At 33.8% G+C, this 12071-nt stretch overlaps 1 long non-coding RNA gene across 1 annotated transcript; it reads right to left on the bottom strand.

Annotated features, from left to right (window-relative positions):
* Nucleotides 1-1265: 1265 nt before the first annotated feature.
* Nucleotides 1266-1652, bottom strand: LOC108366590 (uncharacterized). Its single transcript, XR_001848108.1, has 2 exons — nt 1531-1652; nt 1266-1479 (listed from the first exon to the last, which is right to left on the bottom strand). It is a non-coding gene; the product is annotated as an uncharacterized LOC108366590 (long non-coding RNA).
* Nucleotides 1653-12071: the final 10419 nt, after the last annotated feature.

The raw sequence follows: 12071 nt of genomic DNA, 5'->3' as shown, positions 1-12071 counted from the left end.
TTAGGGGATTCCCTTAAGCTCGAAAGTGGCTCGAAAACCACGAAACCTCGAAACTTTTCCAGCCTCGAAAAACAACTGTCAAAAATTGTATGAGTGGCGATTTTCGCGTGCCTCGAAAACTTTCGAGGCAAATTAGTCGCGAAAAAAGCCTCGAAAAGTCGTTCGTAAGTTTCAGTGTTGCCTTTATAATTGTTGACTGCGTTTTGATCAATAAATTCATACAATTTACATTTTTCACTTTTTCGTGGCATTTTCAATGCTGATTTTATATGTATTTATTTCAGCTGATGCGATGTATTATACAAAAAACTCTGAATGAGCTGTCAAACTTCGGAATTTCTCCATTGTTTACGAGGCTGAAAAAAGGTGCATTCCCAAAAACAGCCTCGAAAACTTTCGAGGTTTTCGAGTTTTCTGCTCTTCGCGTTTAAGGGAATCCCCTAATGGATGTTTTAATTCGATACATCGAACTACCATCCATTGTGTACAAATACAAGTGAGATATCTTAGCCATAAGCTCTGATCCAGTAGTCCATGAACTTACAGGATTTTACACGAACTTGCAGGAAGTTGCAGGCAAAAAGGTTCCCGTACTCCGAAATCCTCCAAAATCCTGTAAATGAGAGCGACTTTTGTAGAGTTGTGTAGAGAATGAAGTTGCAAGATTTTACCCGAACTTTTTCTGCTGGTAAAATCATGAAAAGTGTCAAGCAATCACTGGTTGACGTTTTTACAGGAAAAATGTTTTTTTTGTTCCCGTACTTTTTGTTGTTACTCACTTTTAACTCTCACTTCAGAGAGTAATTTTGCTGTTTGACAGTTTTACAGGATTTTTCACGAAAAGTATTGGATCAGAGCTATTGTGGACAGGGTGTTCAATATGGCGATGACAGTGTGAACAATATGGCATACAACACCGAATGGCCCGAAGTTGTAAAACTACGACCCGAATGAAACGCTTCGTGAAAATCCAGGGTTGCGAAGTGGTATTTTGTTGGAAAATATAAAGGCCAGGATTTTGTGCAGCGCCGAATTTTAACAAAAGAGGGTTTTGTGTGCTCAAGATGAACAGAAAAGGGTTGCTGTGCTGTTTCGTTTTAAGCTTATTTTAATCTTAACGTATCTAATTAAATATTAAAAGGAGACAAAAATTAATGCAAATATTTAAAATATATGTACATATCTGAAAACTTTAAATAAAATATATATTTTCACGAGAGACAAAGTAAATAAAATGGGTTAACTTTAGGGGAAATATACTCTTCAGATTGGGTCAGATAGCGCTTTTACGTTATAAGTAAAAATAATTCCCACTTAAATTTTATATAATTTTGGTGACGTATTTCTAAGCTGACCCTGAGATCTGTGAAATAATACATATTTATGTGCATATACATATTGTGTTGATTATGCTCCAAATCGCTAAATAATTCTTGCAGCAATCAGTACCATTGGAAATTTTCGGAAAGTAGAAATAAACTAAATTAAATTTATTCAATTATTAATAAAAGAAATTGGAGACAAACGTACAATTGGGACGATGTTTTCCGCATCCGCAAACGAATGTTTGTTTGATGAATTAGGTTATTGGCCTGGCGTCTAATGAAGCATTATCGTCATGATTAATGTTCAATCTCCTTTTTTATTAACTAAATCGGTTTCTTAAACAAATTTCTATTCAAATATATTTCTTTTTTCGTTTTTTTAATTTACTCCACCGCATGGCCGAGAAGCCATTTTGAGACAGAAAATAAGTATATAAAATAATTCAAAAATAAGCGATAGCTTTTTCTTAAAATTTCAGACCTTTTATTTAGATTTGTTGAACAAATCGAATAAAAGGTCTGAAATTTTAAGAAAAAGCAATTGCTTATTTATCATCGAACATCCTAAGGCTCATTGTTGTGTTCTGCAGTATTTTTTGAAAGCTTTGAAAATCTTCAAAAATATGTGATACATTTTTAAAATGAAAATATTTCCACTGTCTAAATTAGAGTGAAATTTAAAAAACGTATTTTTATAAAACAAAAATTTAATGTATAGTAACTTTTTGCGCATAGTAATTGTTACCATTTCAACAGTTAAATAAAATGTCTATGTATGTTGTTAAGAATAAAAAGGCTATATTACCTTGTTTNTCCTAAGGCTCATTGTTGTGTTCTGCAGTATTTTTTGAAAGCTTTGAAAATCTTCAAAAATATGTGATACATTTTTAAAATGAAAATATTTCCACTGTCTAAATTAGAGTGAAATTTAAAAAACGTATTTTTATAAAACAAAAATTTAATGTATAGTAACTTTTTGCGCATAGTAATTGTTACCATTTCAACAGTTAAATAAAATGTCTATGTATGTTGTTAAGAATAAAAAGGCTATATTACCTTGTTTATACCGACATATAAGGTGCTTTGACCCAGTTCGCTGTGATTCAAAACGGATGCATAAACTAAATTTCAAAACGCGTTGAAATTGAAAAGTCTGTTGACTTCTATTTGTTTCCAGATCGGTTTTTTGTTTCTCATATCCGTTAGAAAACAAGTATAAACGCATCACTCATTTGAAGTGAAGTGACAATAGGCTGTTTTTCTTTATACAGCCCGTTTTAAATTCGAATTATTGTTATAATAAATTGCAATTATTGTTTGTTTCCATTTCGGTCAACCGCGCAAATTATTTATTAAAAAAATTTCGTTTAAAAATAGCAGATTTTGTTTACTTTTGAATAAGACTTTATCGAGTGCGCTATAAAGACAGGGGTATAAATGCTGTCAAGAAATATATGTTGCGTCCAATCGGTTTTTTTGCTAATGCGGTTCTTGTGTAGGTATAAGCAAGGTATATGAAAAAAATTACTTCTCCATGAAAAAATATTGTTATTTTCAGATTTAAAATTAATCGGAATTTTATGGGGGGTTATAAAAACTGAAACTTGAAACTTTGTTTTTTTCGGCTATATTTGTTATTATTTATTGGCCCAGATGTAAATATTGAATGAACTAACATATTTTAAATATTTACGGAACTACCATTTGTATGCAACCCTGCCTATCCTATATTCAAGTAGATGTATGTAATTCGAAAAATTTAAACGGATTTCTTCAAATCAACCTGAGCTGCGGACATATTGCGAATTCATTTTTAAACATTAACCACTACGTTATATTAGTATTAAATACTTTCAATTAAGAAACAATTCTTATTAGAGAATAAAAATGAATCGTTTTATTTTAAATATTCCAATGTATAGTTTTTGTTAATGCAGATAGTGCGGATTTAACGTATTTTATAACCGTTACATGGGGAACATAAATTTAAGGCAGATTACTATAAACAATTTTTACACAATTTACGATTGCAATCAATTTCTTTCAAAACTATAATCTAAATGATTGCAAGTTGTATTTTTTACGATTAAAACAGATTCCAATATTAGTTATATTATGCAAATGCAATCCAATTTGATTTGAGTCATTCAGTTTTAGATACACTTATATTTCTGTATTTGTATGGAATAGTAGTTTATGTCGGGAAGCTGGCTTTAGTATAATCCGGCATTCCCTTTATTATTTACCACACAAAGAATTTTTCGATAACCCTTAACAAGAATATGGACTTGCTAGTATCGGAACTATTTCTTGCACGTTCATTTGCCAAAATTTCTTCAACGGCTCGGCGCCAGTGAGGGTGTGCTGCGAATGCCGCATTATACTAAAAACAGCATTTTGACATAAGCTACTATTCCATACGAGTGGGGCACGTGCGAAATGTGGATTTTCCCAGTTGCAGTACTGCAGTAACTCGACACCTTCCTCACCAACAACTCTGCCCTCTATTAGCTTCTTAATGTAACTGCAAATAAAATCTGGAAATTTAAGAAAAATTACTGTCTCAGCGTTTCACTTGTAGCGTTTCACTCTTGTAGTATATTGGCTATCAAGCACCAGAAAATTTCCATATGCCACCGATTGTCGTTGATCAATTAAAATACTGTCATCATAGCTTTTTGGTACTGCAGCAACTGGTGTGTCTATGGCGGAGTTATGTGGAGCTGTTGTATGACTAAAATCAATTTGGACTCTTTGAGAACTGGCTATTGGCATCAAATGTATGCAAATTAGATTTCCAAAGGAGCAACTGTTGAATATAGGGAAAAAATGTATATTATATAATTTTTTCGGCTGCAATTTAGTTTGGCATCCCCGGAGTTCCGCATTAAGGTAGCTATGGAACGATAGAGGGAGTTCTCCTGATTGCAAATATATATACTTTTAGCCGCAGCAGGCTTCTAGTTTTTAAGTTATTTGTTGTTAAAGTTTGTAAATTGAACTAACCNTTTTTTCGTGTTCAACGACCCAAAGTTTGCCTAAAAAATTTGCTTTACAGAGGTTCATATTTCGTGTAAAGTAATACGTAATATGCCTTATTATAATTTTGTAAATATTCATTACTAAAGGATTAATACCAATGAAGCAAATGTGATTTATGTTAAAAGTTTAAAATTGGATTAATAATTAAGAAATATACACTCTTGGTTATTTGAATAGCGCATCCTTTTAATGGGCCGTACGAATAAAAACTAAGCGATTGCCTTTTCTTAAAATTGTATACCTTTTACTCCAATTTTGTTTGAATAAATTGAGTAAAAGGTCTGAAATTTCAAGAAAAAGCAATTGCTTATTTTTATTCATACAGCCCAATACTTAGTAGGTACAGTTTTCCTTTTGTTTGTTTAATATTCATTAACGTTTTATAAAAATATAGCATATTCTACGTCTACATCCCATTTAAAAAATTTTTGAAAATTAAAAAAAATAAACATAGGGGCGACAATTTTTTTTGTTGACGGTGCTGCGCATTTTCTTCCATATAAAAATTTTGTCAAGCATACTTTGTATGGTAGAAAATCAAAAAAAGGGTGCGCTATTCAAATGACGAAGAATGTATATATGTAGCAGTGTACGAAAATAAACTATATTGTACGTTACTATTTCGTTTCGTTTATTACTTCAACAGTTCGGTACAATACGGGAACAAAACGGCTGAGTTCACTTTGCGATAGTACACTACAGTTGTTTAGTAGTTACAGACGAAACAACAAACGAAATGAATCGTGCAGAGAAAAATATATGTATATATGTAGTACATGTTTTTTAATTGAATTGGATATGAAAATTGACAGAAAAAAATATTTTTCAAGTAATTGAAACGTTTGCATACATATAAAACGTACCCTATGGTACAATTGTCACAAACGAAAAGCAAACGTTTCTCGTTGGGGAAAATTACAGTGAATCTTACAATTTTTTTCTGACTATGTACAAAACTGTACAAAACCACAAATGATATGATGATCGATGAGCAAATGGGAATTGGTTTGTACAGTTTATTTTCATACCCTGATATGTAGTATATTTTTGTTATTTTTATACTACGCAATTATATGTAGGTTAATTTTTTGAAAAATTGTCCTGCATTTTCGAAATATATTTATGGTCACCGTAGCTATAGTGCACTACTACCGTGTATAAATTGGTCGACCTTCTAATAAATCTAAGCAATGTTATTGTATCGTCATCGCCGCCAGTCACCAAGAAATTTCCACCTGGGTGAAATGCAACATCATTCTCTGGCGACGAAAGCACTTGATACAACTGTATTAGCTCGCCTTCGGCCAAGGCGCATCAATACAAGGTGGTGTTGATTAATCAGCTGGCTGGATATTTTTGTCTCTACACTAGTACAGGAGAATGTCATCCAAGACGAAGTGGCGCCACTTTAGGATGTCAACAAAAGAAAGTGATGAAAATTATCTCCTATTCCCTTTCGTTTTGACATCCTCCTGTACCAAAAAGCAATAACAAAATACACGGGACTTTTACTTATATGCAATCAACACCACCTTGTATGGATGCGCCTTGCCTTCGGCTATGTCAAATATCTTAACACGGTTACAACTTAATGCTAAAGCCACCAGATTACCGTCTGGAAGCCATGCCAGCTGTCGTCCCATACCACTTCCCGGGTGAACGTTCGCACACGTTCGCCTGAAGATGTATCGCAAATTCTTAACTTGTCGCCGCACGATGCAAATAACTGGCCATTAGGGCTGAATTTTTCTGCGCACACCCAATTTGTGTGTCCAGTGAAAGATGTATATTTTGAATCAGTATTTTGATAGCCGTTCGCAATTTTTCCAGTCTGCAAACGAATAAGCTGACGAAAACGCAAACAAATTCAAGAACATTGTTGCATTCTACCGTACTTTTTAAAAACTTTAAAATCTTAAAACATATGTGAAAAACCTTTATAATATGAATATTTCTAAAGTCGAAATCAATGGGCATATATGTTACCATTTGAACAAAAATAGTACTAAGTTTTATGAGACTATTTAATGCAACTCAGGTCAAAAAGGCACAGCTTGACCAAAATAAGCAACTCTAAAAAACAGATGATCGCATCTGTGGCCCAGGATGACGTCTATTGCTAATATATCTCTCTTGTATTTGTACACAATGATCTTAGCTGTCTCAAAATGGCTTCTCGGCCATGCGATGGAGTAAATTAAAAAACGAAAAAGAAAAATATTTGAATAGAAATTTGTTTAAGAAACCGATTTAGTTAATAAAAAAGGAGATTGAACATTAATCATGACGATAATGCTTCATTAGACGCCATTAGGCCAATAACCTAATTCATCAAACAAACATTCGTTTGCGGATGCGGAAAACATCGTCCCAATTGTACGTTTGTCTCCAATTTCTTTTATTAATAATTGAATAAATTTAGCAAGAATTATTTAGCGATTTGGAGCATAATCAACACAATATATGCAAATAAATATGTATTATTTCACAGATCCCAGGGTCAGCTTAGAAATACGTCACCAAAATTATATAAAATTTAAGTAGGAATTATTTTTACTTATAACGTAAAAGCGCTATCTGACCCAATCTGATAAGTATATTTCCCCTAAAGTTAACCCATTTTATTTACTTTGTCTCTCGTGAAAATATATATTTTATTTAAAATTTTCAGATATGTGCATATATTTTAAATTTTTGCTTTAATTTTTGTCTCCTTTTAATATTTAATTAGATACGTTAAGTTTAAAATAAGCTTAAAACGAAACAGCACAGCAACCCTTTTCTGTTCATCTTGAGCACACAAAACCCTCTTTTGTTAAAATTCGGCGCTGCACAAAATCCTGGCCTTTATATTTTCCAACAAAATACCACTTCGCAACCCTGGATTTTCGCGAAGCGTTTCATTCGGGTTGTAGTTTTACAACTTCGGACCATTCGGTGTTGTATGCCATATTGGCTGCCATATTGTTCACACTGTCATCGCCATATTGAACACCCTGTCAACTATCTGTCAACCCTAAGATATCTCACTTTTATACTATAACTAGAAAAAGTGCCAGCAAATGGGACCAGACCGGTGAAAACTTCGATATATTTCCGATAAATATGGCCCCTATTATGAGTTGCATTCGACTGTGGTCGAAAGTGCTGATCGAACGAATTTTCAATGGGTATTATGACGCTCATTTGATGAAGAATAGCGCTATTGTGAATTTCGCCCGTTTAGGTTGTTCACAATAGTATATTTTTCACCGCTGAGAAGCTTTGTTTACAGATCGAGCAAACTAAATAGTGTGCTTATGCATATGTACATATGTAAATTTGTGCAAATTAAAATGAAATAAAAAAGAAAGCGAGTTTATAAAAGCATGGTAAAAACAAAATTTAATTAGCACAACAGAGTTCTGGTTGAACGATTCGTCAGAGGATGAGGACTTAGAAAACTGGCCAGGAGCAGAAAACGTGAGAGTTTAAGTGCAGTCTTTCGAATATATTTTGACATACAATATATTTAAGAAATTTTGTGATCCAAATCTATTTAAAATATATTAAAACTATACACAGCTCCATGATTTTGTTTTCAGAGATCGTGCCAACAGCGTATAGGGATTGTCTTTCATATGTAAAATCAGACTTTCGAGCTTGTGTTTACTATTCACGACGTTAGAACTGCTTGAAATTAATACAAATTGTTCAAAATTAGTGTCTATCCGCCAAAAAGTAAGAAAACAAATGCAAAATCATACATCTTTAAAATTTTCTAACACTTCGCTACACCAACGAAAGCAAAATTCTGTTCGACAGAAAATTCGATACTCAACGAAAATTTCGACACGCTTGCATAGCTCATAATACGAATTTCACTTTCGATCTTCGATAGCCAGAGAGCGAATTACGAAGCGTGGAAATGCCGTATTATACCATTTTCCCACACCATCCTGAATTACTTTGTTCGCTCCCCCAATTACGATCGCGAATTACGCCATTCCAACGAACACATTCTTAATTCGATTTGACAGTTCTCTGTATCTGTGTTTTGTTTTTGTTTTCCTCGCTGCAAAATTTATGCAAAATGTAGGTTCTTCCTAAAAAATTATAAGTTACCGTACTAAATTGGGGATATACACATTCATAAACCTAACTTTTCGTACTCAGAAAAAATGCAAGTTTTGATTTGTGAGCTAGTTCGATAAATTTCCGAAAAAAATTAGAGACGGCACCGATTTGTTCGTAATTCGCATCTGTGTCCATTTGGACGATTTAGGACGGTTGGACGATTTAGGAATTTAGGAAATCGCCTGTGGCGAGATTTCTATCAGCATCACATCGATGTTGAATTTGCGTAACTTTTCTTTATCCAATAAATAATAAAATAAAAATAATAAATGAAATCTTGATCGGCGATCACTGAAACGCAGCGAGCCTATGTATACGCGAAAAAGCAATGTTGCCACTTTTTCCTTAAACCATGTTCGAATCGTGGAAATTTTGGAAGATCACAGGGTTTCTTTTATCATTTAGATTCTTAATGCAAAAATGCAGTTGCATTTAGTTGCATTTAGGTGACGAATGTTGTATGAATAAATGTACATTTAGGCCCAATTTCAGATGGCCTACTTAAGTAGAGACTGTTGATTAACTTCCACTATTCATTTTCAGATCATACATTTAATCTGCACTTAAATGGCCAATATTGGCTATTTAAATATGAGATATGCAACCCTGTGTTTGTACCAAACAACCAAGATTGATTGGTAGGTTGTTTTATCAATCCCACCAAAAAACAATCAGCTGTTCAGCGCAAAATGTAAACAAACAAGCAAATGCAACAACAATTTCAAGGAACAAGCAGCAGCGCTGCCAATTGTTTGGCATATTCAAACAAAGTTGATCTGAAACCCAACGAAAGTTAAATGGCATTTAAACAACAATCCACAATTAAACTTAAGTGCCGTTTAAATATTCATTTGAAATTGGCCCTAAGGGCTAATATATAAAATAATAAGGGCTAAGAGCTGAATGCGCTAAATGTGATTTACACGTAAGCAAAAACAGCCCATTAGAGCTTTAAGTTTGATGTGGCAACAGTTTTTATTGTTATCGAAATTGTTGTAGCATATCGAACATTTTCCAATATTAAAAGCCCTATTCGCGTGTTGTCACAGTTCAATTGTCATTATCGTGTCATCAACTGTTGTCATAGGTATGCACAGTGAATAATGACAAGCGAAAAGCTCGTTTTATTTGCCAATTGCGACGAAAAATTCTCTATAGTGAGACAGCTGTTCTTTGTTTACATTTTAATTGTTCTTTTTGACCGCCACTGCAACAGACGGGATTTCTTTTAAATAAAATACACCGCAGCAATGGATTACGAAACGCCGGGAAAGTGAGTAATTTTATAATAGAAACAATTTATTTCATTTTATTGTGCATTCGTGTAGTAACAGGCGTGAAAAATATGAATGCACCACACAAGAGCAGTGGCAGTTTTGTGAAACCACCCCGAACTGCAAACGTGTAAAAACTGTCCAAAAAAACTGTTGTCTAGGACTTCCCTCAGAAGTCTTCTGCTCTGTATAATTTTTTCTTGCTCCACATTAATAGCCGCGTACATAATAATTATTTCCTCCATGAATAATATTCTGAAACGGATGCTATTATGATATGAATACGCAAATAATAACACTTTTTAACACAGCTACTTAGGCAAATAAATGGTTTCACAGTTTTCATTTAGTAGAATTTTGCAATTTTTTTCTGAAAAATTAATAAAATAGAAAATGTTAACATATATGTTTTAGCGTTGTCACTTACTCAATAGGTCATCACAAAAATAATAGCAATTGTTACCGTTGGAGCTTTCAAATTGCCCTCTGCATACCTAAACGTGACAATTGATTATAAGCATGACAATAGTTATAGCGGCGAGTTTTGTCATTGCGCTGAATGTGAAATTTGCAATTTCATGCGTGGATAGCTGAGAAAAGAGTGACTGCAGTTCAGAACGCGTGCGCTGATGTTTTCTCTCTTTGTAGTGAATTGATTGCTACTCAGGCTCAGCTAAGTACTCTTGAAGGCAGCGCTGTTTCAACCGATCTGATAATCACAGTATATACAGTAATAAACCTTTTCGCAGTTTCTCACCAATTGGTCCCCGAGGAGTACTTTTGGGTTGTGTGCAACGTTCTCGTTTAGCGCACACGGCAACACTTACTATGGGGAATTTCGCCTCATGATTAGAAAAAGTTCTTTTCGAGGATAAAATATATATAAATGTGTTATTTATGAACAAAATGTAGTTTAAATATAACATCAATGCTTAATTGACGGTTATATCAGTAGTAAAGTACATAATTATTGCTTGTCTTTCTTTAAATTGGAAACTAAAATCGTAATTATAGCCCTGAATGGAGTTTTCATAAATGTAAGTTTAAAATCAATAAAATATCCATTATAAGATTATATTTTTATGAAAACCGTGAATTTTGTGAATTTATCAAGGAAAATTCAAAATTTCCGAATANACAGAATTTTGTTATCAAAATATCACCATCACTTTGATATATGCGTATTCTTTTCTAAAAATTATGAGTAAATTTGATCCGATGGCAGTCTCTGCTCTCACCTAACTGCACAAAATAAAACACGAGCGAAGTTGTATGTAACGTGGATAACGGTTGATTGCAAATATGGTTCCTAGCTACTGACTGGGACATTTTGGTTGAGTTTACAATACAAATCGCGATTTTCAGGGTCAAATGAACATGCCGTGGCACACCAGTGTCCCTGCAGTAGCGAAAGGGTTAAGTCTTTATTCCAAAGCAAAAAAAAAGGTTTGTATAGTTATAGAGACTCCAAAGCATGCCAGCGCATCCGCCCAGAGGGCTCATTCACCCAAATTTGAGCGACCATTACCCGGAGCCCCTCAAAAATACTCAACATCAAAGTATAGAATGTCACAATATGAATTATACACACATACAATAGTAATTGCTATGAATGGCTGCCGTGTAAACTCAGGACACGCATTTGTTTGGAGACTCCGAAGCTTAAGGTGGTCATAAGTTCAGCCAGCGAATTCAATGGTCCATTGTATGCAGCTCTCAAGAAAACGGTCAAGAAAAAATTGCCATTATTTCGCGTGCGTGTCCAAGGAATTTTTACTACGCTTTCTACTACGGTTTTCTAAAGTTTTTTGTGAAAAAAAGAGCACAAGGCAACCCAGGTTTGCAACAGAAATATATGCCCGTTCCATTATTTCTTGAGGAAAGAGTGAGGCAACAGGTTATGAGGTATCAAAAATGTCAAAATTCCTTGGACACACACGCGAAATAATGGCAATTTTTTCTTAACCGTTTTCTTGAGAGCTGCATACAGGGCTTTAGTATCCAGCTCTTAAGAAAATGCACAAGAAAACGTTCGTGTTCTTTCTTCTGCTTGAAATAGTAGTAGGCCAGTAATTTTGACGTTTGATAATGCACCGTGAATAGTAAACAATGGCAGAAGAAGAGCGGTAAAAAGTAAACAAAAGAAACAATCTTTTGCCTATGACCAATTTGTAAGTTTATAACAATATTTTTCCTTAAATTTATTAAAGTACATTTTAATTTATTTTGATTCAATTTCAGGAGATAGTTTTCACTGATATCGGAACATCACTATATCTACCGAAGAAATCTATTTGTCGGACAGTCGACTTTT

Source organism: Rhagoletis zephyria, unplaced genomic scaffold (genome assembly GCF_001687245.7).
Source record: "Rhagoletis zephyria isolate East Lansing unplaced genomic scaffold, Rhagoletis_zephyria_1.1 Rzeph_scaffold_02329, whole genome shotgun sequence".
NCBI classification, from domain to species: domain Eukaryota; kingdom Metazoa; phylum Arthropoda; class Insecta; order Diptera; family Tephritidae; genus Rhagoletis; species Rhagoletis zephyria.
This window is presented reverse-complemented; position numbering and strand designations above follow the sequence as displayed.